General features: G+C 37.7%; 1 protein-coding gene across 1 annotated transcript in view; it reads left to right on the forward strand.

The window, feature by feature from the left end:
• mbc (dedicator of cytokinesis protein myoblast city) overlaps window positions 1-15,362 on the forward strand; it is a 966,604-nt gene that overhangs the window by 149,625 nt on the left and 801,617 nt on the right. The gene's annotated exons all lie outside the window — the stretch shown is intronic.

Consider the following 15,362-nt stretch of genomic DNA (forward strand, 5'->3'; position numbering starts at 1 on the left):
AAATGCTGAGGATTTCAAGAGCTAAATATTTCTGGTAATTTTTAAATCTTGTGTAATGTTACGAAATATCATTAAGCAGAGAGTTTACACTACTGAGTAAGCAGTGATTACCTACAATACTACACATTGGAAAACACAGTTTTGTTTTATTCATTTAAAAATAAATATGTTAAAAAATTTCATGCAAATTAAAACTTCTACAAGGCGTATTCAATAAATTATCTACCTAAGGTACTTCCCATAGTTATATTTCAATGATTCATGATTTGTCACATTCCTACATATCTCAGCTTGAATCATACTAATTTTGATTCCACTATGTCTTAGATTGTGCTGCTGTAACAGAAAGAAGGAAGACATCTGTTTCAAATTATCGATTTGCTGAAATTGGAGCATCATTCAGTCATTAAGTTTCTCACCAAAGAAGGAGATTTGCCAAAGGCCATTCATGAAAAGATAGTGGCTGTGTATGGCAACACTGCACCTTAAGAGTAACAGGTGAATTTCTGGTCAAACAATTCAAGTGGGTTGGAGAGTTTATCGAAAAGGAAGGCCTGTGACAGCAACCAATCCAGAAATGTGCCAAGCTGTAGAAACCCTTTTGCTGAATGACAGATATTTAAAGGTGTCCCAAATCTCTAGAGAATATCACATATCAGAGGGAACAATTAAAACCGTCCTCCATGAACATTTTGGGATAACTAGTGCAAGGGGTTCCCCAGAAGCAGTTCAGCATATGGTGTTGTGAGGAGAATTTAGAGCTTTATGGAAGGGATTTTGAAACTTCAATCTCCAGAATTTTACGGGTGATGAAACATGTTGAATGCAACGTGATGAAACATGTTGAATGCAACGTGATGAATCAGAGACGTGGTGTTACACAGATATAAGCAGTGCAGAATTGGAATTTGAGGAGTATAATGTGTACAGGAAGGATAGGAAGGGAGGAGCAGTTATGCTGTTAGTTAAGAAACACATAAAATCTAAGGAAGTGAATCCAATTGATATTGCTGAACAATGCAGTGTTGAGTCTGTTTGGTGTCAAGTAAGCACTTACAAAGGAAAAATGAGAGCAGGTGTGTGTGTGTTATAGGCTTAATGAATCTGATGAGTATAATGAGCAATTATGCACAGAAATAGAGTGGGCCAGTAAATCAGAATGTCTTATAATGGGGGATTTTAACTTTTCAGATATTGACTGGAACTTTTGGGTTGGTCACTCGCACACTAGCAAGACTTTTGTGGATTTATTGAATGACTATTTTCCACAGCAACATGTTTGAGAGGCAACCAGAGGGAGAATACTCTTGATCTGATAATCAGCAGTGATAATTCGTGCATTAAGAATCTGCAGGTAAAGGAACACTGGGTTGACAGCGATTGTAATTACTGATGTGGAAATTGCTTAAAGATGTAACTACCATCAAGGCTAAAGGGAAGGGCTTTTTCTTTCGTAAAGGTGACTACACTGGTCTCAGACAGTTTTAAATACAGGTGACCCCCGCTTAACGCTGAACATGCGTTCCGGAAAAACAGAGCGCTAAGTGAATCCGCGCTAAGCGAGCGCCGAATTCCCATAAGGTAACATGTGTATTTGTGAGTTGCGGTCGGTGCCATAGGATATTTCTTAATCAACAATAAGCGGTAGTGAAAAGATACACAAATGTCGGTCAAAATATTTAATATTCAAATATTTGTACTTATAAAATATTCTACATTACCTACATATATAATTATATGGTAACTACTTATGTATCAAAATTAAACTTAAAATTCCAATTAAAATCATGAATTTAATTGATCTAAATTGATTTAATTTAATTATGAAAAATGTGTCGATTTTGGGTTGAACTTTGGCCCTCTTCCAAACAAACTAAAAGGGGTATTAATTTTAAATCTCTCGCAGCGTTACCACCAACAAAGTCAATCGATCCTTCGCCGCTTTGAAACCTGGCATGTTTTATCTTCTTTCAATATGAAACTTCTTGTAGGCAATCGTTTCCACAAAAGTCCTGCTTCATCTATGTTAAAAACTTGTTGAGAAGTATAACACATAATACCCCTCTTCAATAATTTTAACAAGTTCTTTTTTGAAACTTTCGGCTCCTTGATCTGCACTTGCGGCTTCTCCCTGGATTTTAAATCTATTCAACCAGCCCTTACTAGTTTTAAATGGTTCCACTTTTTTTTTTTTTTTTTTAGGTGAGTTTTCTTCAGATCATCATATAGGCTAATCTCTCTCTCTCTCTCTCTCTCTCTTTTATTATTTATAATATTTAACTTAACTGAATTCTGCATTGGATATTATCTTCAATAAAATTAGTTAAAGTCTTTCCATTTCAATCGTAATAGCCGGCCTAGCCCTTGTTGCTTGGAGTGGAACAGCTATCTTTCCCACTGCTAAAATTAATTCTTTATTTTTTTTTTTATAATTGTTCTTACAGTTAAACTAGCAAGTCCTAAATTATGGCACACATCTGCTTGTCTTTGACTGGAATCGATTCGCTTCAAAACATCTAATTTAATTTTCAAATTCAGTAGTATTTTTCTTACATTTATAGTCTTTGTACTGCGCCCAGACGTTGTTGCTTTTTTATTCTTATTGGCCATTATTAACTCTTCGAAAATGTAACTGCATTGGTTGCATTAATTATGATACAATGTTCAAGTAAACTGTCCGTTATGCACAATGTCTAATACTGTACTGAGTAATGACTAGACCTCGGATAAATGCATATAACGCAAATATTACATGCAATATACTTGATCATTTTTTAAAATGTTGATCTCGGAACTACGTAACAAGTCACTGTACTGCAATTAAATTAGCGCGCGAGAGAATTTCACTGAGCGTGGGAATATTTCTCAAGTTTGTGTGGGAAACGTTTTAACCATATTTTTTATATTCATTTTCAAGCTATCGACTCCATCAAATGAAACAATTTCGTTAAATATGCCAAAAATGCAATCTGTAAAAGAGCGTTATAGTGATCTGTGACAGCGTTATAGTCAGATAGTGGTTATAATATAAGAACAGCGTTATAGCGAATCAGTGTAAAGCGAACCGCGTTATAACGGGGGCCTGCTGTACTGTACAATGGGATCAACTGATGATGTTACCAATGTTGAATTCTAAATGGGAAGCCGTCAGGGACTTAATTTTGGAGGCTACTAGGTTTTTCATTCCACCTAAGAAATACTGTTCAAGGTTTAGGCCTAAATGGATGTCAGATGAATTAATGAGGCTCGTGGCAGAGATAAAGAATGTATGGGATGCATATAAAGTATCAGGTGACACAGAAGCCTATGGCAGGTATAAACTAGTCTGTAATCAAGTCACAAAGGAGGTTAGGCAGATTCCGAGAAATCTTTGGCAGAGGATGCAAAGAAAAACAGCAAAGAGTTCTTTACTTATGTAAAAACTAGAAGGAAAGGGATGTATCAGATTGGACCACTTAACATAGATAGGTTGACTATTGTTGATAGTAGATAGCTGATAAACTGAATGAGTATTTTGCATTTACATTCACACATGAGGAGTCATTCAATGAGGGAAGTGCCAGAAGTTTATCAAATGCTAACTGCAAATTGCAGCATCTGGAGAGCTAAGTGATTTTGAAATAACTGAGAGCAAAGTGGAGGAGAAATCATTGAAGTTAAACATAAGGAAGGCATGTGGGGTGGACAGGATCTATCCAGTTATATTAAAGGAGGCAGCAAAGGAAGTAAGTAAACCCTTAGCCATAATTATGAGAGCTTCCTTGGACTCACGGGAGGGCCCCATGGAGGTATGCAAATATATCACCAATTCACAAAGGGGATTAAAAACGGGTTTGTTAAAGGGTGGTCTTGTCTGACCAATTTTATTGGATACTATGATTTGGTCACAGAGGAACTGAATGCCAAAAATAAATTTGAGAAAATATACTTGGATTTCAGGAAAGCTTTTGGTACTGTTGCACATGGAAGACTGCTTTACAAATTAGAGAGGTATGGCCTTGAGGGTAAGTTGCTACAATGGATAAAGAATGGTTGAGTGGCAGACGACAGAGAGTGGTAATCAGTGGACACTGCGCTTCATGGACAAATGTTGTTAATGGAGTTCCCCAGGGTTTGGTGTTGTGCCCATTGTTGTTTTGTAACAAGGAAAATGTCAACCGAAGTTTAACATTGACAAATGCAAAGTACTGCATATGGGTAGTGATAACCGAAGAGAAATGTACCAACTCTGTGGTACTACACTCAGGGAAGTGAGAAGTGAAAAAGACCTGTGTCTAATTGTGCAGTCAAATGTGAAGTTCGCTAGTGCAGATGGGCTGCCAGGGCAGGTCATGGAGTCTTGTCAATGATATAGAGGAATTTTGCTAGCAGGGACAGGGAGGTGATTATCCCATGATATAAGGCAATGGTTAGGCCACACCTAGAGTACTGTGTACAGGTCTGGAGGCCTCATTTTAGAAAGGATGTGGAGTTGCTAGAACGAGTACAAGGAAGAGCAACAAGATTGGTGAGGGTAACGAAGGGGTGCTCTTACCAAGAAAGGCTTAAGTTCTGCAAATTGCAGCATCTGGAGAGTATTTACCAACGAGGTGATCTGATTCAGGTGTATAGGGCCTTGAATGGGTTGAGCAAAACTGAATGCTGATGGGATTCTTCCTGTTGCTCAGACTAAGAACCTGCAGGGGCACAGTTTCAAATTGGGGAAAGATAGTTGTAGAATAGATGTGTGGAAATTTGCGTTTAGCCAGCAGGTAGTTGATTGGTGGAACAGGCTTCCATCTTTTGTTGTGGAAGCCAATAGCCTAAATAAATTTAAGGCTGAGCTGGACAGGCATTTGGAACGAATGGAGTGGGTGAAATGGGAGCGTGTTTTTTTTGGCTGATGCTGCATAATCTTGTTTTCTTGCATCGTATACATCTATTAATGCTAATGCGTTCATCGCTGGGATCCTGAGACCAAGCAAGTATCAATGCAGTAGAAGCACAAGGGTTCTCTCCCACCTAAAGAATTTCAAACACAACCTTCAGCTGGCAAGATTATGGCCACCATTTTTTGGGCTGCTGAGGGAATTTTGCACATTCACTATTTGGAACACAAGCAGACGGTCACTGTGGAGTCATATGCATTTCTACTGTAAAACCTATGGGAATGTCATAAAGGAAAAATGCTGTGTACAACTTTCCATAGGTGTACTGCTTTTTCAGGACAACACACCAGTGAAAACATCACGTACTGTTGCTGCTGATTTGAGAGACTGTGACTTTACAGAACTTACCCATCCACCTTTTAGTTCGGATATGGCCCTCAGTGACTATTTCCTGTTTCAACACCTCAAGAAAAATGTATGTGGACATCGCTTTGCTGATGATAATGAACTGAAGTCTATTATGTCTGTGTTCTTTGATGGACAGGACAAAGAATTTTATTTGCTTGGTATTTCTTCATTGCCAATAAAATCGAAAAGCGTATTGGAGTTCAGGGCAGTTACGCTGAAAAATAAAAAAAAAGATTTTTTAATGTATCTCATTTCCTTCATAGGTAGGTAGATAATTTATTGAATGCCCCTCATATTACTTTACTATACCTGATTAAAAGTGTCTTTACACTCAACTGTTGGCACAAGAATCACTGATTTATACATTCCCTGTCATGGGGAGTGTGAGACCAGATTAGCTTTGTAATTATGCAAAACAGTAAATGAATGTTATTTATTTTATCCAAGATATCATAAACAAAAAAAAAAAAAAAAAAAGCACAGTATTGATAAAGTAATCACAAAGTTTCTTTCTACAGTGTTAATCAGAGTAACAAAATATTCGATGAAACAATATCATTACCTGCTCCCTGCCAATTTGCTATGTGTATTTATATAAAAATGTTTAATTTTAATGAATATCATAGAAATAAAATAGTCTTTACAACAAAATTTTTGGCTGGTTTGAAAAGTGGCTTTTCTGAAGTCTTACGTGAGTAATTATGGAAGTGACAAGTGTTTATTTATGCAGATTGTGTATTTTTTTGAAATGTGCCTATATGGTGAAAAACTGGCAATATTTATGTTCAAGTTTTGTTCCTGCAGAAGTGTCATTAAACAGTTTGATTGGCAAGGACAATGATGCCATTTCTGTTCTGGAAGTGACCGTGGACAGCATTCCATGTGAAATATTGGAGGAGAGGAACAATGGACTTGTTGACAATGTTGCAGACAATGAACAAGAGAGTGACATTAATGTTAGAAATACTCTCTTGGACACAGCCAGTACATCGTGAAGCCTTTGCCATTTCTTAATAACACAGAAAGACATTTAAGACAGCATTTTGGAGAATTTTAACATTGTTCAGAAATTTATGGAGTTTATGGAGAAATCATTGTTGAAACAGTGTGGACAGTGTTCAAAAATTAAATTCTTTTTTAAGAAGTGAGCTATTATTTGTGAGCTATTATTTACTATGAATTTTAAAAATTCATAGTAAATTTTTTTTTCATTATAATTATTTTGTAATACGTAAATTTTGTTCTTACATTTTTATTGCCTTTGCTCTACCAGAATTTCATTGTAACAAATATATTTTGGTTGCCTGCACAATTTTGTTATACTGAAATTTATTTGATTTTCCATCAGGGAATTTGCCTCAGTTTCCTGATAACTGTAGATAAACAACTTAAATTACTTAAAATCAGTCCCATCTCAGATACTAGTACTGAAAATACCATCATCATATTCCACCAAACTTTTTACACTATATATTTCCTCTGAAATAGCCATCGATAACAGCTAGCTCCTGTGGGACCAGCACATTCTGCCTTGGTCATTACCACTGTGTTGCCTGATGATCAAGTGCAAGCTCTGACATTGATGTGGGCAGCTGACAACTTGATGGCCACCCAGTTAAAATCCTTTGAGGGCTCACCCTGTTCTTCAAGCTGTCATATCAGCTTATAACAACTCTCAGTTGGGACCTAACTTCCTCACACTCTTTACATCACGCACTCACAAAGACATCTCCTTTGGCAATATCATGTCCCATTCCTGAAAGCTCCCAGTAATACTTGATATGAAGAATATTTAACCAGGTGAAGAAAAGCAAGTTCTGATCTTCTGTTTTCTAGTGAAGGTTTGGAAAAGACTTTGAGTGAAATCTTGATAGCAGTGTCATTGTTATAAACGAAACTTTGACTCACCATTTCTGAGTGGCAAGTCAATTTCTTAAGAGGTAAATACTGCAACAATATTTTTCTTGAAGCAATCAAAATTACTTGATGCCTAAAGCCAATCTATACAGAAATCTGCAGATGAAAAATTCCAAGGTAAGCTAATGTTTGAAAGCATTCTGTACTGGAGAACAATTCTCTGGTTGTTTATTAATATAAAATGCATATATTGTCTGTGAAATTTAATTTATAGTGCACTGTTGAACTAAAAAAAAAAAAAAATCTATTTTTCTCCTGATTTCTGCAAAAATTTCCCATTTCAAAACCGATGTCCAGCTTTTTGAAAGCAGATGCTTCAAAACATTATAAGAGAAAGGCAATGCATTCTGAAGGAATTCACACTATGAGATGTTACATTAACAATGCCTAATGTACAAACTTTATTTTGTCCTAAAATTCAACAATGTAGTAATAATGCAATTGCACTGAACAGTGTCATAGATTTTTTTAAAAATTTTACATAGTTAATTTGTGCTTTCTGCCCTAAAGCTTTATTAGATTTTTTGTTAAATTACTTTTAAGTGTGGTAATATAATAATTAATGTATTGAATCAAAACAAAATGAGAAATCCTAGTAGGTGATAAATTCTCAGGTCTTTCCCAGGTTTCAAACTTCTGAGTTACAAACAGCATCCACAAATAAACAGACTTTGAGTATTTAATTATTTTTCTGTTGATCAAATTCAATTGGATAAAGTTTGATGTATCAGTGTTGATTACAAAAAGATAATCAAAATGTGAAAACAATAAATCTTTCAAAAACATCTATGAGAAGAATGTGCATATTTATTGAATCCATGGGAGAAGTAAAACAAGTAACGTGAAACTTTAAATAAACACAGCTTGTCTAGTATCGCACTGTTTTTCGAGTAAAAACCCACACAGTTTCAAAGATAGTGGTGGGTATCTTGACAGATTCTCACATGTGATTTCTGTACACAAACCATAAAATAATCACTTCGGAAACTTTTGTAGTAAAAGTTCGGCTATATTTAGGAAGGTAGAAAAATTTCAATTTTTAATCATTGCTAATGGCTAAAAAGGCTTTAGCGCAGAAAGTCTCAGGCTACAGAAAATTCACTACGTGAACAAGTTAGTGCAGAGCATCATTTTAATTCATAATAAATCACTGATGTAGGTGAAATAGCATCGTTTTTGTTACATATCATATTGTGAATGCCACCACAATAAGTTGCGTGTTATTGTGCTACCTCAAATAAGCAATGCTTCCCCAGCAGAGAAGACTAATGTAGTTAATGGTATCTGCCAAGAATAAGTAACATTAGTCTTCTCTGCTGGGGAAGCATTGCGTATTTGGCATTGTGCAATAACAGGCAACTCATTGAGAAGTGTTCACAATATGAGATGTAACAAAAATTATTCCATTTCTCCTACTTCAGTGAATTATTACAAAATAAAAAATGATGCCTTGCACTAACTTGTTCATCATTGTTAATGGTTTACACAGGCATGTTATTTTTGAGGGCCACCTCTCAGGTTACTGCCAGGTTAAAACTTCACATAAAGTAATAATTAGACACTGGATTCTTGGACTGAATATTCTTATATGAGTCATTGTTTTGACACTTATATCAGTTAATTGTTCTGTGCTTCATATTGTTATAATTCGATATGATTGATTGTTTAGCAGTGTCTGATTAGATTAATACTGTATTTTTTTTATTAGTTTCATTTTTCTGAACATAAAAGTATTAATTATGCTGTGTTAATCGGTAAAATAAAATGCATTTTAGAACTTGGACAACTGTTGTTTTGTAAGTGTTTAGTAACCTGTTCATTTGATAACACTGTCTCAATATGATTCACCCCCATTCCCTTCCTTTTATGTATTGACTTGGTAGTAAAAATTCTGTTATTGCAACTTTACTTTAGCTTTATTCTCATTAGTATTTAATACTTTTTTGTGGTCTGTTGTCCCTACCTCAGATATATAAGTAAGCTCTGGTTTCTACCTCAAATATAAAAGTGTTTTTTTTCTGAAGACTAGCTTTAGTAGTCATTTGTTTTCTCAATTTGAAATACAGTAAAAGCTCAATATTGCATGGATGTAGGAGATTAAGTTCAATATTGCATGGATGCAGGAGATTAAGTACATATATGTATCTTGTGCAAATGACACCAGTGTCATTTGCACAAGATGTCTGCTATTTTGTGAAAAGACAGCAGACTCTGCAAAACCAGTCATTTGAGTTGGGTGGGTATAGTGTTGTATTATGTGATTCATTGTTTGATTTAACAGAAAAAAAGGTGATAGAGGAGGGAATACATACAGTAAATTGGGTAAAAAATGGATGAGAAGGCAATCCATAGGAATATGGAAGAAAGAGGAAGAAAAAGTCATCTGCACCTCTGTCAATCCTTGGGGGGGGGTCTGCAATATAAAGTTCCCACCTTGAGCATTCACTCACAGTTGGCAAGGGAATCCCACTCAGACAAGGAAAGTGTTCCGTGCAGAATGTTAGGACAGAGGTTCCAAGAAAATATTTCCTCATGGATAATAAAGGGTCTGCAAGTAATTTCACCCTAGTCCACTGCTGGTGCATAAAATATCCCACTCTGATACAGAGCTTAATGTTTATAGTGAACACAAGAGGAAGGATGCTCTAGAGAGAGGAAAGGGGGAAGTGGGGGGGGGAGAGAGAGAGAGAGAGAGAGAGAGAGAGAGAGAGAGAGAGAGAGAGAGAGAGAGTGCTATAACATAACTTCACATAAAGTAATAATTAGACACTGGATTCTTGGACTGAATATTCTTATATGAGTCATTGTTTTGACACATATCAGTTAATTGTTCTGTGCTTCATATTGTTATAATTCGATATGATTGATTGTTTAGCAGTGTCTGATTAGATTAATACTGTATTTTTTTTATTAGTTTCATTTTTCTGAACATAAAAGTATTAATTATGCTGTGTTAATCGGTAAAATAAAATGCATTTTAGAACTTGGACAACTGTTGTTTTGTAAGTGTTTAGTAACCTGTTCATTTGATAACACTGTCTCAATATGATTCACCCCCATTCCCTTCCTTTTATGTATTGACTTGGTAGTAAAAATTCTGTTATTGCAACTTTACTTTAGCTTTATTCTCATTAGTATTTAATACTTTTTTGTGGTCTGTTGTCCCTACCTCAGATATATAAGTAAGCTCTGGTTTCTACCTCAAATATAAAAGTGTTTTTTTTCTGAAGACTAGCTTTAGTAGTCATTTGTTTTCTCAATTTGAAATACAGTAAAAGCTCAATATTGCATGGATGTAGGAGATTAAGTTCAATATTGCATGGATGCAGGAGATTAAGTACATATATGTATCTTGTGCAAATGACACCAGTGTCATTTGCACAAGATGTCTGCTATTTTGTGAAAAGACAGCAGACTCTGCAAAACCAGTCATTTGAGTTGGGTGGGTATAGTGTTGTATTATGTGATTCATTGTTTGATTTAACAGAAAAAAAGGTGATAGAGGAGGGAATACATACAGTAAATTGGGTAAAAAATGGATGAGAAGGCAATCCATAGGAATATGGAAGAAAGAGGAAGAAAAAGTCATCTGCACCTCTGTCAATCCTTGGGGGGGGGGTCTGCAATATAAAGTTCCCACCTTGAGCATTCACTCACAGTTGGCAAGGGAATCCCACTCAGACAAGGAAAGTGTTCCGTGCAGAATGTTAGGACAGAGGTTCCAAGAAAATATTTCCTCATGGATAATAAAGGGTCTGCAAGTAATTTCACCCTAGTCCACTGCTGGTGCATAAAATATCCCACTCTGATACAGAGCTTAATGTTTATAGTGAACACAAGAGGAAGGATGCTCTAGAGAGAGGAAAGGGGGAAGTGGGGGGGAGAGAGAGAGAGAGAGAGAGAGAGAGAGAGAGAGAGAGAGAGAGAGAGAGAGAGAATAGTGCTATAAGGAGGTTAGCAGCTGGGTCCTGCAGATCCAAGGGAGAATAGAAAGAGTAGCCCATGAGGGGAATGGGGAGGGGGATAGTCTAGAAAGTCAGTGGCTAGCCTGGGATGAATGCACAATGATATTGTTACTAGAATGGTCCTCAAAAGCATTTCCTCCTTGTCTGCGAGAGGAGACCAGATGGATAGGGAAAGAAATATCATCCTAAGCAGGGGTCTATGGCAGTGTTTCCTTTTTTTTTTCATAAGGTGGTAGATGACTTTCATCAACCGGTGAAATACCACCACTTTGCTTATTGGAGGCTTGAAGTGGCGAAACCCATGTTTAGTCTCTAGAGCAAAGTTTCCGGCAGCCCCCTCCCCCCATACTTCTCCTTCATCCCATTCATGGTACTAAGTACTATAGGTTTTGATACCTTTCGTGTTTGGGGTTTTCATAAAATAAAATACAGACCACTTGAGGCAGAAGCCACAGACCAAACCTTCTATTCATGTGGATATAGTAATAGTAATCGTGGCATGTGATGCAAGAAAGCAAGCATATGAGGTTATGGAGCACAGCCAAAAAAAAAAAAAAAAAATTCACACAACACTTCCATCTAAATGTTTGTCCAGTTCCTCCTTAAATTTATTTACCCTATCAACTTCCACAATGACAGATGGAAGTTTGTTCCAGTAATTAACCACCGACTGGCTAAAGGCAAATTTCCGCACATCTATTCTACAGCTGTCTTTCCTCAATTTGAATTTATGCCCCCTTAGGTTTGTAATCTGAACAAGTGGAAGAATCCCATCAGAATTCAGCATGCTCAACCCATTCAAGGCTTATACACTTCAATCAGATCACCTTGCAGGTGCCTGTTCTCCAGCTGCTGCAATTTTCAGTGGCTGGAGACCTCACTAATCTTGTGGCCCTTCTCTGTAAACGCTCAAACAAATCTACATCCTTCCTAAAACGAGGCCTCCAGACCTGCACACAGTACTCAAGGCGTGACATGACCATTGCCATATACACACGGACAATCACCTCCTTTTCCCTCCAAGCAAAATTCCTGTATATCATTGATAAAACCCCATGACCTGCTCTAGCAGCGTGTCTGCATTTCTCAGAAAACTACATATCTGAGACGATCCCAACCATGCACCAACACGCTTGATCTTTTTTTCTCACAAACAACCCTTCTAAGTACTTGCCACCTGGGAGTCTAATGAAACTGATATTCGGGAGACATTCAAGTCAAGTGGACCCAATTTTGGCAAAGGCCAGACGGTCTGTGACAGCCAAATCGTCTGCTTGGACCTTCTTGATGGTGGGACTGTTAGTAATCCTGGGTATAACCTTCATGCAGAAGCACATGGTGGGTGACCACCCAGGTGTGAATCAACGTAGTCAGGGGTCGAGGTGTGGCACCTACACCACATGGAAGAATGCCGCCCCTCTGTGTTACCAGGCAATACTAGGTGGTAGATGACTCTCATCAACCGGTGCAATACCACCATTTTGCTTATTGGAGGTTTGAATTGGTAGAACCCATGTTTAGTCTACAGAGCTAAGTTCTGGTCAACCCTTCCCCCATCTCCTCCGTCATGCAGTATGACTGATGACTTTTGAGGTTATGATGAACATCATGGCAAGATCCCATCTTCCTTACATTTCTAGGGTACAGTTCTAAAAGGGTGTTCGCCGGCCAGCCACTAGTTAGTACACCAGCCCGAACCTCTTGGTAACTCTTTAGGAGGTTTCCGGATTAGCTAGTGCTACCTCTGCTCTACCAGATAGTGATTGGAGGGAGTCCGAGTAGTGTGTATGCGGGGGACATTGTCGAGGCCACATTATGTCAAGGATCGGGGTATATTTTTACCATGTGTACGCCATATCCAAAAATTTCAATACTTCATACAGCATATTCCCCTCCCCACTTTTTCTCACTATTGAATACACCATGAATTGCCAAAGTAATAGAATAAGCTTATCTGCTAAAAGATCTAAACCTCCCAATCACTTCCTAGTTCATTTCACAAATATACGTGGTCTCAATTCTAATCTCAACGATGGCCATTTCCACTTGCAGTCTGCCAAATCCCATGTACTTTTGCTGACAGAATTTCAGTTATCAGTTGATTCAACTACTGCTCATCTCAGTTGCCTAAACTATTCGCTGTATGATTCCTTTCGCCTCAAAGGTGGTATTTGTGCATATGTCCATTCCGATATTCCCTGTCAGAGACTTGGTAATTTTGAATGTCCTCTTTTTGATCTTCTCTGGCTTAAAATCTCTCTACCTCATTCTGTAAAATTCATCTGTTGTCTCTACTGTTCTCCCAACTCTGCTAATCACTTGGAGCAGTTTGACTTCCTCTCTTTGCAACTTGACTTTCACCATTCCAACTTTCTTAACAGTGAGGCAATTTTCCTTGGTGATTTTAATGTTCACAACTCCAGCTGGCTTCCGTTTTCTAGTCACACTGACCCAGCCAGTCGAGATGGTGAGGCTTTTGCAATTACTAATGACCTTGCACAGATTATTCATTTACTTACAAGAATACCAGACAATCCCAACCATGCAGCCAACACGCTTAATCTTTTTTTCTCACAATCAACCCTTCTAAGTACACCGTCGAAGTGAGTGGTCCTTGTGGCACCTCAGATCCCAACTTGGTGATTGTCTCTTCTCCAATGGAGCCTTTATCTCCTGGCTCTTCCCAACCTCATATTGTTTGGCATTACAAGAATGCAAAATGGGATGACCTGCGAGATTTCTTTTCTTCATTTCCGTGGTTGGATTACTGTTTCAAAACTTTTTTTTTTTTTTTTAAGTAAACCCCAACACGAGAGGTATTAGAACCTATAGTAATTAGTACCGTGCTTGGGTTGGAGGTTGAGAAGACGAAAGAAGATATTTGTTGACATTAAACTTGAACTTCTGTAGACTGTAATTTTCAGGAAATACGTATGAAGGAAGGTTGTTCCAGAAAACGAGGAAGATGAAAAGTTGGTTCTGTGAGTTTGAAGTTGGACAATAAATGGATGTTGCCTGGTGGCGCCATGTGTTCGGACTGTTTTGAAAGAGAGAGAGTGGGAATTATAGAAGCCAATTCAGAAGAACAGTGCCCATGCACTGTTCTTCTGCATGCACTAACCGGCAGACACTGCCGGTCAGTGCCACAATACAATATACAAAGAGAAGAAAACACCCTGGGATAAGTTTGTTAAGAACTCCCAAGTTTCTGACCTTTGGGGAATTGCCTATCAAATTATTAAAGGAAAAAATACACTCTTTAGCATTAGCATTAGCATTTTGAAATTGAAAGTGTCTGCAATTCTGCCCAGACACGATAGGAGGGAGTATATGATGAGAGCCTTGTCGATCAATTCGGCCCTGGAAAGATTGTGCAAGGCTCAAGGGGTAGAATTTTTTTCAGCCTGGACTGTACTTGTTAACAGGAGAGATTGCTTCTACAGGGATGGGATACACTTAAATAGAAAGGGTTCAAGAATATTTGCTGATGTTATCGAGGCAGTGTTAGGTGGGTCGGAAAACTGCTAGCTTGGGGGGAGACAAAGACCAATAGATTGACAATAGTCACTGGCAGAGGTGAAAGAGATTCTTGCACTGCTTCTATTAGAATGAGCAGAAGCCTGAAAAACAAGATGCATGATATTTCAGAGACTGCTGGGAGCCATTGCGGTACAAGTAAACACATGGGTTGTGTTAGGGTAGCTAAGAATAGAAACAGGTGCAGGTATACTTGCGTGTACACCAATGCTAGGAGTTTAGTAAATAAATTTGATGAATTTGAGGTATTGCTCAAAACATCAAAGGCAGATATTGTTGGGATATCAGAGACGTGGTGTCACACAGATATAAGGGATGCAGAATTGGAATTTGGGGAATACGTCTACAGAAAGGATAGACAGGATAGGAAGGGGGGAGGGGTTATGCTATTAGTTAAGAAATACATAAAATCCAAGGAAGTGAAGCCAGTCGACATCGCTGGACAGTGCAGTGTTGAGTCAGTTTGGTGTGGCATAAGCATTGGGAGAACAAAATTGAGAGTAGGAGTGTGCTATAGGCCTAATGACTCTGATGAGTATAATAAGGAACTGTACAGGGAAATAGAGTGGGCCAGTAAATCAGAGAGTCTTATAATGGGAGATTTTAATTTCCCAGATATTGACTGGAATTTGGGGGCTGGTCACTCACACACTAGCAAGGCTTTTGT

This window comes from Mastigoproctus giganteus, chromosome 5 (assembly GCF_048544385.1).
Source record: "Mastigoproctus giganteus isolate SK-2022 chromosome 5, ASM4854438v1, whole genome shotgun sequence".
Classification (NCBI taxonomy): Eukaryota; Metazoa; Arthropoda; class Arachnida; order Uropygi; family Thelyphonidae; genus Mastigoproctus; species Mastigoproctus giganteus.